Consider the following 25,884-nt stretch of genomic DNA (forward strand, 5'->3'; position numbering starts at 1 on the left):
ATAAAATGGGGTAATGGTCAAATGTAATAATGATCTACAGGAGGAAAATGGGGAAGGACAGTGACAAGATGAATATAAGATAGAATACATGTATATGAGAAAGCTGGAATGAATATGGCTAGAAGGATGATTAAAACCACAAATCAGTATTAACATTTCGGGATAAATCTATTAGGTAAAATATAGCCATGACACTTTGTGTCACTCATGGCGTCCTTATCAATTCAGAGACTGAAATGGAAGTAACCTGTCAAAAAAAAAAAAAAAAAAATGGAAATAGATTAAGCCCAGTCCCACTCTACACAATTTGTGTTGGTGAAAAGACTAGATGCTCCATATAATGAATTGAAAAGTGCATAGATTAAAAACTTGTGTCTTTTATAGCACTGCTTCTGTTCACACAGTTCATGTACAAATGATTTGTCAATAGTGGTCCATGATTAATATGATAAAGGCAATGGACACACTTTACAACTATCATTGGTAATATGTTACTGCATGCATTTTCTGCATAAATTGGTAACATTTCTCACAAAATGACAATGTCATTCTCAAACCTTAATTGCAATGTCGTTCAAGGCCACAATTTTTGGTATCTCAAACTAGTAAAAAAATCATCCACATAAAATTCAGTATGTCATCACATCATCTAACTGGCATCACAAATGCCAAAGTGCATCTTCTGAATTTGAATAGCAACATAACAGAGTTTTCTTCTCAAAGCACCTTTGTCTTTCATATCTATGAAACGTCTATCAAAACATCCATATTTTCAAGAGCATTGACCTAAACAATTTCGAGCAATAATAACGTTATGCAATTGATCCAGACCAAATTTTCATCCATGAAAAGATTTCATTAAATCTCGCTAGCCTGGTATAGTAAACTTTGCCCTCACTGCATCACTATGTAACACCATATGGCATATCTGAAGGATAGATATAATACATTTACAGCAGGCAAAAGCAATTGAAAGAAAATTCAATGTGAGTGACAAACAACATCTAGGATGCTACAGCACAAGCTCTTTGGTGTTTTAAAGTCCAGCATCACATCTGGAAGGAATTTGCAATGCTACAAGCATACATTCATATTCAAAATACTTCAACATCTCTGCTTCCTATATACTTCTTCATCATACCCTTTTCCCAAAATCCAGCACATTACAGGTGAAAGTACACACAGACATGTACTTCTTCAAGAAGAAAAAAAAAATCACAAACATGATGAGCTGACTGTCAAGGAAAAGTGCAAAGAAAACAAAACACAAAAGAGAAGGGTGCAAAAGTTGCCAATACAGACTTTAACGATAATATTCTACAACAGTAGAAAAGAAAAGTGCAGCAAACAGACTTATAATACTGTACATACCTGACATTTAGTAACCTTTCATCACAAAACAATCTTCTGTAAACATGTTTGTATATGCATGCAGGTTTCAAAAGGTCGTCAGAAAACAAAACAAAACAAAACAAAACAAAACATCATCTTAAAGGCACAGAATTTTACATCAAAAGAGAAAATTATTGCTTTTTTTTTTCAAAACATTATAATGAAATACATGTATTCTCAATCGTAAATAAACCATTAATTACTTAGTTTAGGACAAGTTATTTTTTTGTGACAAGAGATAACAATGCATATTCCACACATGATTCTTTGATGACATAGCTCTACAGGGATCAAAATAATGCCGGATTTGTGTCCACCATTATGACTTTTAAAATGAGAATACCCAACTACTCATTACATGCTTTACAAAGTTGCACGTTTTTGAGAGTACATGCATGCTCTTAAACCGTTGAGGAAGAGTCCCGAGTATACTTGGGCAAGTGTCTATGGTAAATGCGTGTTATAGCAATATCAGTCCGTCCTCAACAGGTTAAACACAGGTGCAAGTGTGCAGGAGTGTATATGCGTTATTCAAAACCTTCAAAAAGATGCATCCTGAAATAAAGTCAGAAGTATCAATAGGATAAGACACAGAAAGCTCCAACTGACAAAGGTATTTTCCTTAGGTCAATACTGAAAGTCTAACTTTCTTTTAAAGCTTTGGGGATAACCCTGTTTTAATTCATCCAATTTTCATGAAACAATCACTTACTATAGTGATCCTCACTGAATGATAGCCTTCAAATAAACTTTTACATGGAATCTCAGTGAGCTTCACCAAAGAAAGATGGCTGACACAGAGCCTCTACTTTTCAGACACTAGAGGAACTTATAGAATAGACACAAAGATTTGTTCCCCATTGTACCAAATTTACAAGGTTTGCTCCATTAGAAGACAAGTTTGACGATTTCCTGTTTCAACAGAGACAATGTCCAACTCTATAATGCTTCAATTGACAATAGGACATGAATGACGCTGAGATTATCAGTGTGTCAAACACACAGTGAAAAAAACTTTACAAACATGCAGCAGATCAAATGGCAGGTGTATGAAACCACAAACAGGTAGTTGGTTGTTCAGTAGAAAAGTGAGGTGTTTCCATGACAATGAGTTCAGAATCACTTGTACAAGGTACATACTACAGTTATCCTGAGGATTCTTCAGTTTAAAAAAAAAAATGGTGAGTCATTGAGTCCAGCTGTTCACACCTAGGCAGCCAGCCGCATGTCTTACATGCTCCATTGTGGCATTTGAGAATCCTTTTTGTTTTGTTGTTTTTTTTTTAATATCCATGAACAGTGTTCCATACTGACTTGGCTGATGAGGCAAGAACCACTACGGCATTTTTCATCAACTGAAAAATTACATGACAGCACATTAAGTCATTGTACATACTGATTTTCTCATTTTCTCACAGTAATATCATAATGTCACCAAAAAAAAAAAAAAAGATCCTTTAAAAAGTAATTGAAGATTTTCCTTTCTCACTTCATTTCACAATGAGGGAATAAAAATGGTACTACATGTATAAATTTCATACAAAACCTATCCTGTTTCTACACTTTGCATACCACATTTGTATGCATTCTGTGATTAAAAATGACCATATTGAAAAAGTGCAGCAGAAGTCAAATGTTTGGGTACAAGTGACTATTACCCACATCATTTGGTTTCTAATTCATGATCTATTGCTTTGATTGTGTACTACACAGATATCCCTATAAGAGACTTTTCTTCTTTGACAGTGTTGATATGCTCCATTCCAGCCTTGAAACGCTGTCACTTGAATTCGGAAAGTGTTTGTTAGAAATGAGCAGCACTTTGCACATCGCAATGTGTTCATCTCTAATGAACACATGATGAATAATACGCTATGCTGACACTGCTAATCTACACTGGTTTATGATTGCATCACTGAACAGGACAAGAGGAAATTCAATCCAAGACCACTGCTATGACCAGAATCCTTTCGACAATGGCCTAGAAAATTTGCGTCGATCCCTCACGTCAGAAAGCCTAGGCAGGAAGCGCTGGAGGACTGGCTCTGCGTGCCCTGCTGAGGGCGGTGTGACGGTGATGGATTGTCCGTCTGTTCTTGCTCCCGGTCTCTCTTGATCCGGGCGACGAGAGCGTTGGTGGCCTCCGTCACGTCGCTGAAGACAGGGACACGTTCTCGGCTGGCCACGTCTGCCAGGTACTGTCTGCCTCGATTGTAGTCCTTCACTGCTCTTGGAGTCAGCTACGAAAAAAGGTGTTGGAAAGTGTATTCAATGATGGCAACACAAGAACTACTGAAAAGACTGTTAAACTCTCCAAACTAAAGATATATACTGTTGCACAGTGAAACACAAATTTTGGTTAAAACATGGAGATATTACATCTACAAAGTCTGCTAACCAAAATCTTAGAAAAAAAAAGGACTGAGAGGTGTCTTCAGTTTACTGCTTGTCTAGCTGAGACCAGAACAAATATTTGGGCAGTGCAAGTCTTAGAGATTTAAACTAGCTGCATGTGGTTTTTTAATAAATTACCTTTAGTCCCTACTAGGTATTCAAAATGTACCTGTCCACTGAATTTAACTAGTCATAGCTGCCATCACACTGCACTAGCAAACTGAATCACAGAACCTCGGGACTCTCACAAGAAGTGAAAGTTACACATGTAACTCTTCTCCTATCACACAAAGATACTACCCCACCCCATCCATGCGCTATCAATCTTGCACACTGGTGTATGATGCATGTGATTTGATAAAATCAGAAAATTGTGAAGTGATTGTGAAGAAATTGGGGAAACAGCGTGCCGACAACTGCATCTACATACACGCTATAACCTGTATACAAGCATCACCCATCTCATCGTACCTGACGAAGCTCAGCAGTAGTGAGAGAAATGTTGTACACCTCATCTACGATTTTCTTTGCGAGACAAACAATTAATTGCACCTCCATCGTCTTAACCCGTTGAGGACGGACTCATTTTGCTACAACACGCATTTCCCATAGACACCTGCCCGAGTATACTCGGGACTCGTTCTCAATGGGTTAAAATCAGAAAATGATTGATTTTGTCGTTGTTCTTGTTGTTGCAAAAAATCACTACTCTTCAGTCACATTGTACAAATATGTCATGACTCATTCCACAAGTAGTTCCTGAACCATTGCACCAACGTTTATCACACATGGGATGACCCAATATTTCCTTTGTGAGGATTTAAATAAGCATACACAACACTTCATTTGATTTAGGAAGAATGGCGCAAGTGTTATCACCATGAGCATGGACAGCAGTTTTATTTGTACAAGATGTAAACTGACTCAAATGGCTGGCCACAAGAAGACTTTAAATGCTTTGGAACAGTTTGCCTGAAACTATACCTACTCAACTGCTCCAGAGTCTTACCTTTTCTCCATCAACCACCAGGCCCTCTTGAATGTCCTGGACACAAAGGATGACCTTCCGGTCTTGACCAATGTAGTGAGCCACCTGGGTGACAGGATCACATGTGGTACAAGTATTCATATTCAAATTGTCAGCATATACCAAAGCTGTGAGAATCCACAGAAGATACAAGTTGTTATTAAATCAACTCATTGTAGGATATTTAAATATATATATAGTGCATTTCCTTCCTCCCAGACACATAAAGTCATATGCATTCATACCTTATTCCACACCAGGTCTCATGAAAGCCTGATCTGTCTTGAGATAAACTGCATCAAACTGACTGATTTCAAAGGCAGATTAAAGCATCGTGGTCACTTGCCTTGAGGGATCCTATACACATCATACTCATCACTTTTTGTGCATGCATTGTCACTAATTCTACACTTTCTTGCCCATTTACAACTTCAGTCAACTCCCCATTGGAATCACATGCACGATGCATTTAATCTATTTGGAGTCAATATATCTCGGTTCCCATGCTGAGAAGACCGGTTCCATGACATTTGTTCCTGCCACAATTGCTGCCATGAAATATCTGCACGCTAAGCCAAACATAAATTCTACTCACAAACATAACCCTAACCATCATCCTAATCCTCACATCAAACTAAACTCTAAACCCTATCACAATCATAACCCTAACCCTAAGTCCTTGGAGAAAATAACACCGGAGCAATTGTTGCAGGAGCAAATGTCCTGTCACCGAACAAGCCACATCCAAAATCCACACCTGCACCACACCCATGATCTACAACGAAATCATTTATGACCACACACAGGCCACAGGCCACATCCCATTCCCACATCTAAACCATACCCACATCCGATTCCGTACCTAAACCACACCCACACCTTAACCACACGCTACACAGACTCGATTCTCACCTCAATCATGGAGCCAGCTGATCGTGCCTGGCTACTGATGACATACAGTAGGTAGTCACAGTTCTCCTTGGCCTGGGCCTCCAATGGCAAGTAGCGCAGGTTCCACTTTGGCATTACAGGGTCAAAGTAGGTAAAACCATTCTTCCTGTTCAGAAATGGCAAAATAACATTCAACAGAATGACACAATCCCATTCATCTTCTGAATCAAACTTAAATCACAACAGCACAAGTGTTTGAATACCTAACGCCTCACACTGCTTAGAGGGATCATTAACCCTAAAAAGACTGGGCTATTTTGGTAGCTCAAAAGACTTGGGGGGGGGGGGCCTCAAGGGCCCCCCCCCCCTTAAGATCTCGGCCGTGGATCGCGCGATCGCCGCGGAACTTTGCACAATGGTAGTGTGCGATGTAATCTACAAGATCGTGTTTTTAAATTTTCCAAAATAGTCTTCTTTTATTTTATTTTGATTAATTAAGATAATCTATGCAAGAAATTAGAATCTTTCATCTAAATCAGTAAATAAAGCTCCAAAAGTGCTCATTTTTGGCATAATTATTCTTTGTGGCATTCTTAGCAAATGTACTTGAAAAAAAATTTGGTATCAAAATTAATTTCTTATTTATTTATTGTTTCATGAATTTTTATGTATTTCTTTGTTTTTTCGACCTTTTGTTTTTGTTGTTTTTTGAAACAAAATTTGTCACAGACACTTTTTGAAGCATAATACTCCTAAAACAAACTAATTTTAGCCATTGAGAGTAAAAATAAGCATATTTATATGAACCATGTGAAAAAACTCAATTTGCATTGACTTTGTACACAAAATCACATTTTTTAGCCACTTTTGGCCTCACGTGCATGTACAAAAAGTCATGTAACTTCAGAACCGTACCCCCAGGCGTCAAAAATTTGGTGTCAAAATGTGCAGGAAACTCAAAGAAAAAAGCCATGGAGCATCGCGGCGAGAGCATTGCGTGTTGCAGAGTAATCGTGCGAAATGTCGAGGGGGGGAGCCTCCGAGGCCCCCCCCCCCCCCCCCCAGTGCAGTTAGGGTTCAAAACAAAAAATGTATGATCTATCCTTTATTTGATTAAAGATATGTACATACTCAAAAAGAAAGAGGGAGCAAAGGGTATTTAAGTGGAAAAATGATGTGCTTTTGACTTTGAATGACACCGTTATATTCTCATAGTTCCTTTTTAAAGGGTGAGGTCACACCAAAGGTCCCACAAGTTCACAGGAAGACGTACCTAAGGATAGGGATGACAATCTCCTCTCTCCAGTTACTGTTCCTGCAGGAACCACCCAGGAAGACATCCCTACTGATCTCAAGACTCTCAACCTCCTCTTCTGCATCCTGACGTCCGATCTGACGGAAAAATCCTGGAAAAAAAAGAGCACAGAGTCACTGCTTTAAATAGTAAGCTACACTGGAATCAAGCTGCTCTTCTGATTAAGAAAAAGGAAAGAAATGCAATTTTTTGTTTTGATTTGTTTTTTTAACACTGTAGCAGCCCACCAAGTTGAACCAAGAACCTTCAAGAGGTCTTGGCTTTGGTTGTGGCCTTTCATTCACTAGTTGGGACAGCCCTTTTAATCGTTTTGCCGTGGCCTATCATGAAACAGAACAGGCTCTTCAGAATACAGTCCAGTACGTTCTCCCCCCTCTCCCCTTGTTCATGATTTTTATGAATATTCATACTTCATCTATAACCTTTGCAAATAAGCAATAAGGGTCCTTGAAGAAGTATATGGTATACTAGATGGCAGCTCTACAACAACATATATTTTTCCTCAACAGAAGATAACAATCTAGACCTGATCAAGGAGAGACTCAAGATCAGAATAGCATTAGCATCTCATCATTAACTTTGCCCGGGTTTTGAAAAGATGTGGTATTTGTAGAAAAAAAACTAGAAATGTCGCTTTGGCGACTGGTATGCCTCCGCCATAATGCATGATTTTCCCAATAGGTCTAGATAGTACATGTGGACAATGTGTGATTACATTTTCACAAATTGGCAAAATATTGAAATGACAAGTTTGTCACAAATGTGTTGAATGTTCATCTTCCTTGACCTAGGTTTAATTGGATGAATAGGAGAGCATGTATCTAGGGATTTAAGGACTTTAACTCGACTTTGACCCATTCATACATTTAGGCATTGAGTAATTTTCAAGGTACAGGTGTGGAGAAAAAGTGCAATTTCTGAATTGAATAGTAAATTGTTACCATTTTCATCTGTTCCTTGACCCTAAAATTCATAAGATAATCACTTTCAGGTAGAACATGCATAATATGTACTATGTTTCAAGATAACTTGAGCCACTTCCGAGATATGGAGGAAAAAGTAAGTTCAGCACTTTCACTTGATCTTTGACCTTTTGACCTTTGAGGCAAAAAAAGAAGAAAAAAAAAACTTTCCAGAAAATTTCTATGAGGTTACACATGTATGCATACACCAAGTGTAAAAAAAAAATAACCCTGCTGGCATTGCATGATAGGAGGGAAATAGTAAAATTTTGAAGTGTTGCACTTGACCTTTGACCCCTGACCTTTGACCCCATGAACCCTACATTCTCTAGATAATCACTTCCAGTCAGTATATGTATATACTATGTTCCATGAAGATACCTTGAACAATTTTCCAAGGTATAGAGAAAAAAAAAAGAAGTTTTAATATTTTTACTTGACCTTTTCACCTTTGACCTTTGACCTCATGACCCAAACTTTCACCAGAGAATCTTAATTGGGTAATACATGTATACACTAAGTTTCAAGAAAATATCTTCAGGCATTCAATAGATATGGTGGAAATAGTGAAATTTTATGTATTTGACCCTGACCTTTTGACCTTTGACCTTTGACCTCATGACCCAAACTTTCACCAGAGAATCTTAATTGGGTAATACATGTATACACTAAGTTTCAAGAAAATATCTTCAGGCATTCAATAGATATGGTGGAAATAGTGAAATTTTATGTATTTGACCTTGACCTTTTGACCTTTGACCTTGAGCATGTGCACCCAAAAGTTGATAGGCACAACTTCACCCCCTAATACACATACATGCCAAGTTTCATTAGGATACCTCAACAGGTTTTGATAGTTACCTTGTCCACAAAATTCATTACGGACGGACGGAAGGACGGACGGAAGGACGGACGGAAGGACGGACGGACGGACGGACGGAAGGACGGACGGACGGACGGACAACCCGAAAACATAATGCCTCCGGCACCACTTCGTGGCGGAGGCATAAAAATTGAATCATTGTGTACTTACTGTATGTAGACTGGAAGAACTGGGATAACCCACTACGATTGGGTTCATAGAACAGGTACTCAGTAACTAGGCAACAGAACTCGTTGAAATCAAACTCTGGTGTGTCCCCCGACTTGCTGCAACTCTGGACGATCTGATCATAGGCAGGAAAGGACAGGTTCTTCTGTGTCAGAGATCTCATCGCAAGCAGAGCCTATGGAGAAGATTAGATAAACAAGATGAGATTGTCATAGTTAACTGAACGACAGTAGATGTCTTCTGAAAATACGCTGTGCTCATGAACCCCTGACTTACAGTAATTTTGAATGCAGAATCAATTGTTGCATACTGGCATCATTTGATAGTTCTCATTTGATTGCAAATCTTTTAATACATGAAGACTGCAACTGACTGCACAATATGATGACAACATAAAGTGTCACTTCTTCACTTGAACCAAATAATGGTTTGGTAATACAAAGCATAAGCATTCTTGATGTTCATCTATTAATCTATTTGCAGGATTAACACACAAACACATGTATAGAAAAAGTACATTATACCCTGGTAGATCAAATTCACAATTTCGCACTCAAGGGTCATGCCAAAGTCATGCATTAAATGTTATGTTGCAATACAATCATTTTGTAAAAAGTCACCAATTTGAAGTACATTGAGCCAATGCCTATTCATGCTTCCAGTGACACTTCGCCATCAAGTCCTTAGGTTTGTATTTTATAAATACAATAACTTAAAATCAATACAAGGTTAGACTTTACATGATGATACTACAGTTGAAAGTTGAAATACAGCAAGGCAAGACCTTCGATGAAGATACTCACATCAGGCATTCCAATTTTCCCTGTGTTCTGGGGATCATAGGTCCTGAATGTCTCCTTGAGGTTTCTGAAAATTCAAATTTCAATAACTATTCATGAAGTCCAAAATATCTCATATGACAATATCAGCTGGAGATATTATTGACAAACAACACATTATTATATGGTGGAATGGTATCAGTTTGTTTTTAAATCCAGCTAAGAAAAGTTACCAGCATATGCATCTTACAAATACAAAGATTATGACATAAAGGAAACAAAGATAGTGCAGTAAACAGACAACGTTCATGCTGAATTAACACTATATCACAATAATCACAGAGAGAGGGAGAAAAATGGCCCCTCTTAATTACAAGTTGTCACTGAATGTTCCTAGGTCTATGTCTAGATTTCCAATACTACAATATAATTCAGATGTGTAGAAATCAACATTCCTGGAGAACCTACCACTTGACTGCCTTGACACTCAAGACAGACTCTCCCTCTTGAATTTCCCGACTTACATGAGCCGAAGTCCCACCCTTACGTCTGGGTGCTTCACAGGCTGGGCCCCGTCGCTGAGATCCAGTCCAGGGATGGGAACCCCTTGGTTCAGGACTTTGGCCGTGCAGTGCAGAGCTGTCTCCAGGTCCTCGAAGATGGGCAGGCACTGGCGCTCCACCAGGTCACAGAGGAAGGCGTGGGCAGTCTCCATGTCGCACAGTTCCCTGTCGGGGTCATAGGGTTCATCGTCAGTACAGAGGTCAGAGGTAAAGGCAGCAGAGGTGGTGGTGCTGTGTGGCCAAAGGGTCGAGTCGATGTGGAGTCGGTCAAGTGCAATGTGTTTTTTAGAGTGACAAGGAATGGAGTATGGCATGAAGTGAGGATTGGTCGGGAAGGAAGGTAAAAGTTGGACAAACTTTGATAAAGCGCAGCATGGCGATTAGTAACAGATAGTACAGCAATACACCGATGTGACCCAGCAAGAGAACACGAAGAGAAAGTGTGCTGCTGAAAGAATGCAATCTGATGTTTGTGCTGATGGTAGTCACAGAACGTTATGCCCCCATTCCACACAGATTTTTTGTCATCGGTCACTCCTCAGAAGCAAAATTTGTTGCCTCCGGCCACCCACTGAAGTGTATCAGATCGCAGACTGATGAATCTGGCCGACTTGTTTGGTCGACTATCAGGTCAGTGTCAGATCCTCATCCGATTACTGCCCGTCATGTCTGACACTGACCTGATAGTCGACCATCACAAGTCTGATTCATCGGACAGCGATCCAATACACTTAGGTCGGTGGCCGGAAGCAACAGACTTTGCTTCCGATGAGTGACAGATGAGAGAAAATCTCTGTGGAATTGGGGCATTAGATATCAGTAATTGGTTTAGATGAAAATGATGAAAGCCATCACAGTTTATGTACTAGTAGACTTTACACAAGCTTCAAAAACCCATTGAATCAAAGACTGTCATAGGCACAAAGTACTTATACTTTCATAAAGATCTTTCAAAGTGTTTTTGAGGATCAGAGCATTTTATGCTCATTGTTCTCAGACATCACAAGACTCAGTTATGAAGCATGTTAATGACCAAGCACAATGAATTACATACACAAATAAGACATAAAGACTGGCAAATACAAAACCTAGCAGTGAAATTTCACTCAATATCTATGTTGACTTTCAAAAGTAAAGTACACCAATGGAACAGAACAATGGCAGTCCCATTAAAACAATGTGATTGTGCACCACAAAACCACCAAAAAGTTGCAAAAGACGAATTGCCACTAGCATTCAATATGTTGTGTTGACAAAAACTTTTCACATACAGTGTATGTATTTTACTTTTGTGAATCTTGGCTCTGCATAGAATTCTAGAATTTTCATGCACTAAAAAATATCTGGTGCTATGATTATCATCACGCAAAAACGGACACAATTAAGAGGCAAACAGGAAGTTGCAAAAGAAAAATCAACAACAAAACAAAACAAAAACATGAAGTGCTCTTTATAGTACCAGTTTTTGACAATCTAATGCAAGAGAGGTGCAAATACCATGTCAAACTGAAAGAAATGACGAACAGATATTCAAGAGTTGTCCATCAAGCGTGCAGGAGGAATAAGGACACTACAACATCAACATGCAGAGGACCGGTTAATGACAAGTCTGGGTTCAAGACTACTAGCCAGCCATATTATACTTCAGTACATTGTGTGCATGAATACTAGGGTATGTACTAAGTAGTAGTCAGACTGTGTGATCACATTCAATTTACGATAATAAACAAAGTTTCCTTTCCCATGACAGGCAGTAGCAGTCTCAGTTGCCAACACTCTATTTTCCCACCACACTTCACCTGAAAATGGCCTTGGCTTCAGTATAGCATGTCACCAGCACCTTTCTACTTCCACTGAGGAGGTTTTGATTTTGCAAATGTTTGTTCCTTTGTTTGTTTATTTGTAATGTCTCTATGTTAATTTGATGAAATGCTCAAAATAAGTCATAAAATGAACAGAGGATTAGTTTTAATGGTGATCAAGAACATGACCCAGATCCAGGGTTGTTTCAAAAAGATGATTAATACACAGTCCTATAGCATCAGTGACTCAATATGGCCTGGTGGAGGTTTGCACTCCTCCAAGTGCTTCTAGAATTTTCATAGCTGATAACAATATTATACTCTTCATAAGATATATATCTCATTTCTTACTCTCTTTTTTTTTTCTATGTACAATTTCAAAATCATTACTTTATATATCTGATTATCAGATATATGCTATTCACCAGTGATACAAGGGAAATGAATTAAATGGCTATTAAGCTTGCCACTTCAAAGAACAAGAAGGAATGTTTGACTGCTTGCACCATTCATCACAGATATATGCCTAAGGGAGAATACTTGAGACTGCATAAATAAGGATTTCTGGAGGCAAGGTTAGTCATCATCACAATAGAACAATGGTAATGAGTCCGGGTCAGTTCAATGAGTGATCAGTGGGCATAAGGGGTGCATGAATTCAGCCACACACATTGAGTCATTGGTGTTGGAAAGAGGAAAACATTATTTTCACCCCAGGTCTCTCAAAGGTGGAAATCAACAATGCTAAAACTGAATTTTTTTTTTGGAAAAATTCAATCAACAAGTCTTCAAAGCAGAGACAACATATCATTTCATACACACTAGTCTCACAACACAACAACAGGAGAAACACATATCGGCAGAACATACTTCTGAACCATCAGCTGCTGCTATGACACGCTCACATGAACCATGTCATCAAAAAGCAGACGACCAGCAGCTGAAGTCATGATTAACAACCACATTACCACAATTACTGACGTTGCAATAGCATTCATGTGTTGTCAATCCAGAAATGCAATTTCAAACCTCTCAAAATAGTATCACTTCACCATTTGTCACAACAAAAGACTACAGAATATATTTTGACATATCACAGCATAACTGTCACATCACTGATATGATTCATGTCAAAGTGAGACTTGACCGTAGGATTTTCTTAGAACTGCAAAGTTTGTTGATTAATTTCTGTCATGCAAAATGCTTAAAATGGAGTCTACTGCCATTACCTGAAATCAAGAGGTCAACGCCATTGGATCTGCTGATAAGCATATTAAGAGTAGCTCAACACGTCTTCGTAATCATTATCATCAAGTTCCTATTGGCTGTGAATTGATGTAATAATGCAACAAGCTGACCTGTGCATGTTTCATATCTGCAGTCACAACCCAAATACCCAAAATTGCCTGTGTAAAACTGATAAATTCAGGTTGGGAATCTTTAAAAGTGACTACATCATGAGGATATGGCAGAAAGTAATTAAATTGCTATCAATCATAGTCAATTATGTTAATTTAGAAAGTGTATGTTTGATCATTAGCCTACATAAAATTCAGAATCATGCATTGATTAAACAAAGAACACACAAAGGACAATATACAATGTAAATATTTCAGATGCATCCAAACATGGTATCCATTTAAAACTAGATGGGGGAGAATGGGTTCTTTCCACATATCACTATGAAACATTTACTTAACAATAACACTAACACATTAGGTCTTCAGTGCAATAGAATAGACAACCAATAAACATGCTAAGATCATAGATAATAAGTATGGATATATTTCATTGCAAGTCTTGGCTACAGAGATCATTCAAACATTTTCCCTAGCAGCTGCAAACCAGCATTAACCACGACTTACTTTTCTGTTAACGTCTCATTTTCAACAACAGATGGAAGCCCTTTGAGCACCAGAATGAGGGGCCTGTTGGCACCTGAAATTAAGAAAATTTCTACCATTAGAATAATGAAAACACTAACTTTTAACTGCTACCAAATATGTGATATAGCAAAAAGGTGATTATGTATGAACTTGGTACAAAAATGTAGCATATAAGTACATTTGTACTCTTTACAAGGGTGATGATGTGGCTCAGTCTGAAGCATGTCTACCTTGTCATCCAAATGATTTGCGTCCGATTCCCATTGTGTGCAGCTCTGAGCAAAGTTGTATGTTCTCATACCATCCCCTCATAGTAAAAGGTAAAACACTGTGTCCCTCGATTAGAACATTCAAATGGAGGACCAATGTGTGAGTTAGTCATGACTCATGCACATAAACAATCCTTCTTCACCCATTCATTGCAATAAAATTAATTCAAAGGTTGATAAACTTGATCAATACTGAGTACACTAATACTGTTTTGGAAAAAAAAAAAATCACCTTTCACACATGCCAACATCAGTAGATAAGAAAATAAAATCTAGGGGTGCTATCTGAGGTCTCAATTAAGTTTGTAATTAACTTCGTATTTAATCAGATAGACTTTCGTGCCAAAACACTTGTCATAAATTGTCATAAGTCATAACTTCTTCCTTAATTGAGCTCTCAGAAAAGTACTTCGCCAATGAAGCGCACTTGCTGATTTAACATTAATTAAGCCATCAGAATACAGCCCCATGACATATCAAATTTTATCATCAGTCAGTTGATATTTTAGTCATCACAAACTCGTCACTCCCTTACTTCATTAATCTTCACTAATTTGTTCAGTTTGGTTCATTCAAATATGCAAGCAAAACAAAGGCTTATGGATAAAAACACTCCACACTGTGACACATGGCAGTTCATGGGGTGACATTACAGTTTTACAAAAATGCACAAGTGTAAAAATTATAGAAATATCGCACATCAAAACTGACTATCCAAAAGGAAAGGGCTAGACATATACATTGTAACAGAATCAATAAAAGAAGAAAATATACATGATATCGAAAAATATAGGAAATAAACTCTGTGAAAGTGAAAATTTTTACGCCAGTAAATTTTTGCACTACTGTAGCATTCTTATTTCTGCGGAATTGAAATCTAAAACAGTATAACATGCAACAAGCAAAAAATTTGAGTGGTTTTACTTTCACACCAGTTTCATGTCGTGCAAAATGCATGCAGATTTTCACTCGGCAAAAATTTCCACATTTAAGGTTTACAAGCCTTGGACTGTGCAAAGGTATCTGAGCTTTCATCCATTTCACTGCTTAACTATGCTGGCAGAGTTTCATACTGATTAGCGTCAGTGCAAGTAGTGCTTATTTCATCTGAGTTAGACTGTTTTACTTTGGGGGAAAAAAAAAATTATCATGCAGGGCCCTCTGGGAATGAAATTAAACAAGCCTCGGCCACAACCCGCCATACTTGCACAGTGCGTGCAGTCCACTTGCAAAAACATGGGCAAAATTTGGGGATCTGTACGTAGTAAAGTATCGCCTCAGTACAGACTTTGGAGCATGCAGACACGCTGTAGCATTTTTAAGACGCGAGGAACTTTCGTTGCGTTCGGGCTATGGATTCAATCTAAGTACTCCCTCCCAGCTCTTGCTATTCCTTTAACCCCCCCCCCCCCATGTTTTCAGAAAAAAAAAAAGTGAATGCCATGGTACAACGTCTCCGCAAAAAAAAAACGAACTGACTAAAAACACGCACTGTGGGATGTGACCGAGGTTATACTGAACACATAATGACAGCACTAAAACAAAAACAAAAAAGATAGAGCTACCTGCTAGGAAGGATGCCTCTACCATTGATGCTATGCTCCTGGTAGAATTATCGATGACAAAGAGAAGAAGATCAGCCAGTCTTTTGGCCTGGTCCTCAATTTCAATCAGGTCTGGACTCCATGACTCAACTTGCTGTAGGAGAAAGAAATACAGCTAGTGTATTTATATCCTCTTAAAGGGACACTCCACTCCATGTTTAAGGTTTATTTGACTAATAGAGAGCAAAGTTACACAAACAGATGAGAGAAACTGTCATTAAACTGGTTAAAACAAAATAAGAGAGCTGCACAACACTTTAAAATGTCTTACATGTATGTAGACATTGGCCAGAACTCAGGACCTACTACATTCCTAATGACAAACAATTAGGAGTGAAAAGGCTAGGAGTGGCATATATGGAGATATAGCCCGTTGTTCATAATGATTACTTTGCAGTGTTGAAATTAACTAGATGCAATGTGAGGCTCCTTGGCATATATTACCAGGACAAAATAGATGTGTCAATATGTTATAAGTTTTTGTCTTCATGGTATACTGTAAAACGAGGAATGTTCGTGTGCATTTTAATTTCGCGAATTTCGCGAGCGCCAAGATTCGCGAAATTAAAATGCACGCGAAATATCTTGTCTATACTACATGCATTGAATGCCAGTAGCAATTCGTGAAAATTTCATGCCACGAAAAAGGCCGTCGGCTCCAATTCGCGAAAATTTCGTGCCGCGAATATGTCATGTTTTACAGTATATGTGCAGTTATCAGACAAACTTATGGAGAGTATTGTGACATGAAACTATTACTGAGAGATAAATTCACATGACAGATCAAATTACAATGTGAAAGAGTGCCTTCGACACAACAAACATTTGATCACTGCAATAGAACCTCGGCTTCAGAACAGGTGATACGAGGATTGCACAAGTCATTACATTCACAAGCAACATATTGGCAATGACAACGGACAAAAGTCTGACGTCACTTTCCCGATACATTATTCAGAGTGTGCATACTACTACACAACTGGTGATGGGAGAGAGCAAGGTTGCTTCCGGAAGGAGGATTACACTTCTAACAGAGTAAATTTCACCTTGGGTCAAATCAGCAGGCCCTCACTACCAGAGGAAGTGACTTGGGCATATCAGCCTGTAAAACAATACTGTCAAGGTCTATAGGGGCTTAAGCCCCTGATGCCATGTAGACTCTGTTCTAAGACCCTATAGCCATTTATTTTCATTCAATGCAATCACTCCATAGACCTGTTCTGTAATGTATTCAGATTGAATATGTCTGCTTTGTTCGTAAAAAGTGCCCTTAACAACCACAAAATTGCAGCTTTCCCAACCTAGCAACAACTATTAAAGTGAATTCCAGCCTATGGAACTCAATGGGAGGGAGCAGGTGAATGAAATGCTTTCTCACTATGCTGGAGGAAAAGAAACATCTATAAATTGTCACACATTACACTACAGGTCTTTTTCTTGATCATCTATTTTTTCCTTTTTTGTCATTCACTAATTTTTTTCAACTAGTCAAAAGCAAACCTTTTGAAGAAAACCAGACAAAGGTATGAAACAAAAGTTAAATGGACACAGCATTCAATAAAATAAGGGACTATGAAATCCAAGTATCAAATATAATTCTGACTTCCATTTTGCTTGTCAGCTGAAGATACCCGGAAGTGGCACCAGAAGTTGCGCTGATGGGATTTTCTTTTTTTCTTTTCTTTTTTGGCTTGTTAGCTCATGAAACCCGAAAGTGGGCCCCCACTTTTGAAAACGTGGCACCGGCAGTGGCAACAACTAGAAATTCAATGTTATGATTGACTAGACTTGTTACCATATGGTTATGGGAGGACATTAATGCAGTAAGCAGCACAGAAGGTCTGAAAGCTATGCTGTGATCTTAGTGGTTTATGAGATTTCCATACAAACATAATTTGATTTGTCATGGAAAGTGAAATGAAAGGTACTGAAATCATCAACATCAAACATCACACGGGACCATCCTTTCTAAATGTCACTACCAGTGTCATTGATGGGTAATGAGTGTTCTTCACTTGTCACTTCACATCAACATCACACTATATTTGCTTGAATATTGGCAGAGTCCATGAAAGTCATGACAAACCTGAACACACCCATGCATCTCCCTGACTCATACTGCTTTCTATTCTTAAAGTTCCAAATTGTCATCAACATTGTTATTAAGACTCACACTAATACTGTAAGAGTGGAAATTTTCACACGAGTAAGTTTTCATGCTCAGCCTGGTACGATGAAATTTGTGTGTTTTATTTTTGCCCCAGTCAAATGTCACATAAAATGGGCAAAAGTTTCCATTTTTCCGGTAATCATTTATATTAATAACAAAAATAACTGTAGAATTATGATGATAATGATCATGATAGTAGCATTATTGCCAACTTATTTTGAATATTACCATTACTATCTTTGTTTTTATTATTGTGGTTACTATAGAAGGCAAGAGAAAATGACAAATGATCAGATACATAGATTACAACTCAGTGAGTTATGAATGCACCAAAAGATTTCACACATATCTCTTATATACCATATCTATATTCTATTTCTTACACAGATTCAATGTCAGTTGTTTTCTTAAGAAATTCCTCATCAGTAGCAAAGCATGAAACAAACACTGAACTGTAACAAAAATTTACGTATCACCAGAAGTAGCCTCGAATAAAAGTGGATGTGGAAGAACAAAATAAAGGTACTCCGAGTAATTGTGATCAATGATGTAAAACTTACTGGGTTATAGAAGGTTAGGCTGTATTGCTTGAGTAACGGGATAGCTACATCTCTCCGCCATGTTGTAGGATTGCACGACCCACCTAAAAACACTGATGGAAGACAACAAAGCCAGATCATACAAAATCGTCTCCCCCTCTTGGACAACACAAAGAAGACTCAAGCTACTAACGTACGAAAACGAAAGATCTGATGAAAACCTCCAAGTTCAATGTTTATGAGTGAAAAAGGAGGGATATACAGTAAATGACAAATTAGGGCACATGATCAAGACAATATAAAGACTCAAGCTACTAATGTACGAAAACTGGAAGATCTAATGAAAACCTCTAAGTTCAATGTTTATGAGTGAAAAAGGAGGGATATACAGTAAATGACAAATTAGGGCACATGATCAAGACAATATAAAGACTCAAGCTACTAATGTACGAAAACTGGAAGATCTAATGAAAACCTCTAAGTTCAATGTTTATGAGTGAAAAAGGAGGGATATACAGTAAATTACAAATTAGGGCACATGATGAAGATAACGGGCAAACTGCAGTAAAAATTTAGGGGGGAAGTCTGAAGTTTTTGATAAAACTATATCAAAGTGAGATAGGTAATAACAGTTAAGTTTTTACAGATAACAATGCAAAACTTACCATTAAATTTGGCAATAACTGATGATCTCTTTGATGGGCTATGAGGCTGAGGAGTGTATCTGGAATGTGATGAAAGACTTGGCAGGACACTGCATGGAAGGAAAAAAAGTCAATCTGAGACAAACTCTTGAACTCAATTACTGATTGCAGCAATGAATATTGACTATTTCATGGCAATCAAGCTAATGTTTTATATAAGAGTTTCTCAACTAAATATGGAAAATGGGAGGGCATAGGGAGAGGTACATAACAAGCATTTAGTCCTTTGTTTAAATTTTAATCATGATATCAAGACCTAGCTCCATAGCACTGATTACATGATAATTGACAATAATAACTGAACCCAGTGTTGTGTGCCATATATCAAAGTTCAATCACCATACTAATTGGGTGTGAGGCAAAGGTCGCTGTCAAAACAAAGTGATTGAAATGTTCTTGGAAAAATATCAAGGCAATTTATCAGACACAATGACGGTTTGGCCAGTCACGTCCGATAAGATCAGGTGGAAAGAGAGGCTGCTTACTCACCTTGGTTTGGCATACTCTTGCTCCAACTCGGACGCAAAGGTGCAGAATTCACCGAAAGTTATCGCATCTGTATTTTGTCTTTGACAGCAGTCAGCAGCTGTGTGAAGCATGCAATAAACTGTGGAGAAATGGGTGAAAAATAGACAATATCAAAAAAGATTTTCTGTAACTTGATGTGTTATTTAGTTCAAATTTAAACCATTTATCTATAGATGACCTATTTGAATTAGATGTATTTGATAGATTAATAGAAATACATACACGTATAAGCTTTAAATCTGCGACCTTTGGTGAAGGAAATCACCTTTATGGCTTCTAATATTCTGTGTACTCTGTGATCCACTCGATATGCAGTAAGGCATGTTATTCAGTGATCTTGTTTGAAATATGGCTGGTTTCTTACTTTCACATAGTTTATAGAGCATTATTGCTCATTCTTTTCCATTCCACATAAAAATGAAAATTGTTACTACTGTCATTTGGCCTCCATGGAAGTACATGTTTTATTCTTCTTGTCCTTCATATGACTTACACAAACATGTCTTTCTGGACACATTTGTCTTTATTTTGTTTTTCTCAGTACATTTCACCAATAAGGAAGCAGTATCTTTTATGTTTACCTTGTGATTTAGTGGGAAAGAAGCCCAACTCATTCAGAACTTGGATGAGTTGCTTCTGGTTGATGTGCTTGGAGCCTTCGCTATGCCTCTCGAATGCATCAAGGTATCGCCTTACACAAGGGAAATGATTCCAAGGGAGAGTGTGTTAGACTAAGTGCACACATATAATATATATCAAACCATTTGAAGAAAGACAGCAACATGCAGTAGTTAGTGAGATACATAAACACATGTTGAAGACAAATTGCACATATAACATTAACCATTTGTAATTACCCAGTTTACCAGTGTACCAAGTACAAAATTATCTGAAAAAAAAAAATATAGGCCCTACATAGACATGCTATATATAATACAAATTGTATGCACCTACTATGTACAACATATATCTTTCCTATACCGGTACTAGATCATTATTATCTCAGAGTTCTCTGTCAATAACCATTTAGTCTAGACTATATACTTTATCCTTAAGATATTCAAAGGGACTGTACAGCATGGTTGAGGTGAAGATACAGGATTATCACAATTTTGGTGAGATAATGAGAAACCTCTTAATGAAAAATGAAAGAGCATGCAAGTTCAAGAATGATTCAACATTTATTTGATGAAAATTGGTCTTGAAATGGCTGAGATAGATTTCCAAAAACGTGATTCTTATAAAATTGACAGACCACAGCTTTTAGGATCTCTTTGTTTTACCTTGTTTTTACATATAATCTCAGTCATTTCAAAACCAATTTTCCTTTTGATTGCCCTTAGAATTGTATGCTCTTTAACATTTCATAGAGTGGTTTCCAAATATCTCGCAAAACGATACAAGCTGAATCCTCGCCTCAACCAGTACTGTAGAGTCCATTTAAAGTGTAGGCCTACTCCTTGTATTTGCACAAATTTCGTATAAAACAAGAGTGGAAAAAAGAGCTGCAAACAGAAGTTATGGAAGCGATTGTGTTAAAGGAAGGGTTCCAGGAAGTTCTTCATTATATATTAATGTACTGTACATATACGCCATATATTTTGCAAGTCTAAATTTTTGCGAATCGGGACATCCCAACAATTTCGCGAATCGGGGCATCCCAACAATTTTGTGAGTGCTTACTTTTTTTGCAATCGTGGAGTCCTGTACTGAACGGAGAAATGTATACAGTCACATTCATATCGGCATTAGAGTCAATATTTTCATGTGTTTTTAATTTCACAAATAGCAGCTGACTCGCGAAATTCGCCAAAATAAAAACCTTGCGAAATATTCATATTGAAAACTTTCGGTCATCTGCGAAACGGCGTTTCTGTGCCAACGCTACAACACGTAAAACGGGTCAAAAATCGACGCATCTTTCCACAAAATTTGCCATAACTTTTAAAGTATTAAAGTAGCAAACTTGGGGCACCCGGATTCTGAAAGTGGACACTTTAGGGATTATTTATGTGTATACATCATTATTGTAACATTTGTAACAGTGACGCACTTTTGATCAGAAAAGTACCTTATGAGTAGATTTGTCTATGGCGAACAGTCCAAATTTGACGAATTTAAGCATATTTTGCCGTCTTGCAATTCTTCCACATGGGATATCTCGGGAACGGAAGGTCGCACGAACTTGGGGCGGACAGTTTCCGAAAGCAGAAATTCTGCCCATTTTTGTGATATAAGAATCTTGTTCATTGGTTGAGCAGTCCTGACGCACTTTTGCAGTAAAGTTATACTACCCAATCACAATTGCTGTCATAGGGAACGTGTACAATCTATACCGGTACAGAACTATCACATGGCGAGACTACCAACGAAAGAAATTATAAGGTCCTAGACTACCGGTATATCTCAACTGTAGATTTAACCCGATTTCTTTCGCCTACACACACAACACACTACGTGTGAAATTATGTGAACATGATGTCCCTCCACGCACGGTGCTGCCACCCCCATTGTAACGTGTCGACTATACATAGCCACGCGCCCCACACGCACTCACTTTCCTTTCGCCAGCATCTGCTACCTCAGATTTTCTGCGTGAATTAGGGCAAAAGTTTTCAATATGCCGCAGCAAATAATTTTATATCATTTTACGACTAGGATCCTAGAGTCTATATTTTTTTTTTCTAATTTTAGCTGGGAAGGAGGGGTACATACATGTATGGAAGTCTAGCAAAGACGGAAGACTTGCAGCTGGACTTTGTGGAGCTACAAGTAGGCTATAATTGTACTCTGCATTCAATTTTTCACAATAAAAACCATGGTGACTGCAAAGAATAAATGTGTTTGAATGATAAGACTAGTCAAATCAATTACGTCATCGACTAAAATAGCCCAAACTTCAGGATAGAGATGTGAATGTTTCTGTAATTTATTCAAGAAATTGGACTGCTCTAGCCACAAAATGCAGGAGTTTGTTAGAAAATTAAAATTTTGAAGTATTACAACATCCTTTAACGAAGGTGCTATCTTCCATTACATTCAATTTGGCGGACTTGAAAAACTACTTTACATAAAAGCTACACGGAAATGTAGATATGGGACTACCTCGTAACGGACCCGAAGACGACGTTTTCTCCTCTGTTCCAGTTGATCACAACATCTGAGTCTTGATGTTCTGGCTGAAACCATTTCAATAGTTTCCTAAAAGAAGACATGATATCTCACATCGAAACAAGTGAGTCCCCTGTCCCTCTACGTCGTCAGTGAGAATACAGCATTTCTAGCTCGTTCTTTCCATTTCCGTCTGGGTGGCAAGGCTGCGGTCGTCGCTCCCGTGTGGCTCGCTCGCTCGGTACGCGGTACGTGTGTGGCTGCTAGCTAGCTGTGCATGTGTTGCTCCGTGATGTTTGATGTTGATCGCCGAATATCATTGAGAACACTAAACCCGCGCCAATCTGCTGTCGTTCCCGCGAAATCTCTTCTTGTCTCTCAATACCGAGAGTAACTCTTCTCGGCAGTCCGTCAAGACCACCGATGAACGCCGTTTAGATGTGTAGCAGCTGTGATTTTTAACTGATGTGATTTATCAGGACGACGTCCGCAGCCCCGCAGTACCGGCGCGTTCGATCGATGTCATGGGCTTTTTTTGGCTCTTCACAAATCCTTCGTGTCGAGTCTCGTTAGGTTAGTCACCAACACCGCCATGGCCATGCGGGCATTTCTAATGAACTCGCCAGACCAATGAAGACCCATGGTAACCTCGAGCAAGGAAATCTCATCTCATCTGTAACAGGATCGACTGAGTGGGAGCAGGGTGTGAAAAAAAAAAAAAAATGGAAGAGGTTCAAACGGAGTTTATCGATGATTTTGGTTATTTCTCTCGCTGTATCCTGTTTGATGCTTGTCAATGATCAGTATCTATCCCTTTTTTAACCAAACATAGATATGTCATCTTGGTATCCGCATCCGGGCGTCTCTGTGCGGATACTAGGCTGATCGAGCTCGAGTGAAGAACATAATCAACATTTCCGACCAGTCCGCGAAATCCCGTTTCATACTATAAGGAAAATAAACCATTTGATCTGGATGTAGGTCTACTACAGTGTACATTACTAGTATGTCATCGATCGTTCATGGAAAGCGGAACCGGATTGGTGGGAAGTTTCTGGGTGGTGCAGTCCCCCCCCCCCCCTCCCCGCCAGTGCTGGGCACACACACGCGCACACACACACGCACACACACGCATACACACACACACACACACACACACACACACACAATTTACTATACTCTCGGTATATATTTCTTTGGCCTGCAACTAAAAAGGGGAAAAATACATTGGTCAATCTTATAAATTTTTAAAGTGTCATTCGAGTTGACGTCGGGACTTGCCGATGACTATGACTTACAGTATATAGTGAACAAAGAGATTTTCCCCAGTGACTGTCGCCTTACTAATATTCTTATGTTGACATGTCAAGATCACCATGCACGGTGTATACACCATATCGAATAATCATTGTTATCAACTTTCATAAGTCGACATGGAGACATGCATTTTATCGTCAAATATTGTGATTGGTATCGACAAGTATTGTGCCAAGATTGTGGACAATTATGGCGACCAAGTCGACTTCACAAAAAAAATGTAAGCTATAACAGTTACTATGTCGGCAACCGCATGCATGGCGACTATCTCGCCAATACACATTCCCCAAACAGGGGCGTCACCAGCTTTTTTTCAAGGGGGGTGCGTTTTGACACTAAATGTAACGAGATTTTTTGGACAGACATTTGGAACATAGGAAGCTCTCAATCCCTAGACTTTTACGGTTTTTTGAGGGAAGCCAAGCAGGGAAAGGGCACCTGCGTATCTAGGATTTCATCTTGGTGGGGGGGGGGGGGTGTTAGTATGCGAGGGAGCGAGCAAGGGGGGGGGAGGGTGTGGAAGTGCATGTTGTCCCCCTCCCACGGTGAGAACTTTTTGCATTTTGATGTTGTAAATAGTGCAATTTGATGCAGGCTTTTTGCGTGTTTTCATCGACTTGAAACAGTCCCACTTGTTTAAGGTAGCAGTACATTTTGATGGGAATTGTTGTTGAACAATGTGCCTATAAATTATATCATTTCAATAAACTTCTTGCATTGATTCTTACACTGATGTCATGAACGCGACCGAGCCCGAGCAAGCGGAGCGAGCGAGGGGGGAGGATGTGGGAGGGTCCCAACCCCCTCCCACGGTTAGAACTGAAATTGCATTTTGATGTTGTAACTGGTGCAATTTGATGCATGTTTTGCTTGTTTTATCGACTTGAAACAGTCCCACTTGTTTGAGGTAGCACTATATTTTGATGAAGATTATTATTGAACAATTTGCCTCTAAAATAGTATCATCCAAATAAACTTCCTGTTTTAATATTTACACTGAATATCATGAACGCGGCCAAGCAAGAGCGAGAGGAGTGAGCGAGGGGGATGATGTGGGAGGGAGTGTCCCCCTCCCACGGTGAGCACTTTTTGCATTTTGATGTTGTAAATAGTGCAATTTGATGCAAGTTTATTTAGACTTGAAACAGTCCCACTTGTTTAAGGTATCAGTACATTTTGAAGTAAATTGTTATTGAACAATTTGCCTATAAATCATGGTATAATCTAAAAAAAATTCTAGTAATAATTCTTACACTGATGTCATGAACGCGATCGAGCCCGAGCAAGCGGAACGAGCAAGGGGGGAGGTTGTGGGAGGGAGTTGTCCCCCAATGGAATGACGGTGTGAAACGACAAATTACTGGCAGCAATATCAGGAGAATGGCATAACGACTACATGCGAGCGAGCGGAGCGAGCGAGCTTGAAAATTTTGACATTTTACAGTCCCAAAACTGCCGTTTGTAGCCATATTTTTTTGATTTGGAAATTAGGGGGGGGGGCGCACCGGGCGCAACTGCTGGCAATTACAGGCAACAACATCAGGTGAATGGCATAACAATTAAATGCGAGCGAGCGAAGA

The 25,884-nt window shown here is 38.7% G+C and overlaps 1 pseudogene; it reads right to left on the reverse strand.

The window, feature by feature from the left end:
- Positions 1-1,537: 1,537 nt before the first annotated feature.
- On the reverse strand, positions 1,538-23,103 carry LOC139733229 (uncharacterized; annotated as a pseudogene).
- Between the last annotated feature and the right edge of the window lie 2,781 nt (positions 23,104-25,884).

Source organism: Diadema antillarum, unplaced genomic scaffold, assembly GCF_040938485.1.
Source record: "Diadema antillarum isolate AM-2024a unplaced genomic scaffold, OU_Dant_1.0 scf00000024, whole genome shotgun sequence".
Taxonomy (NCBI): Eukaryota; Metazoa; Echinodermata; class Echinoidea; order Diadematoida; family Diadematidae; genus Diadema; species Diadema antillarum.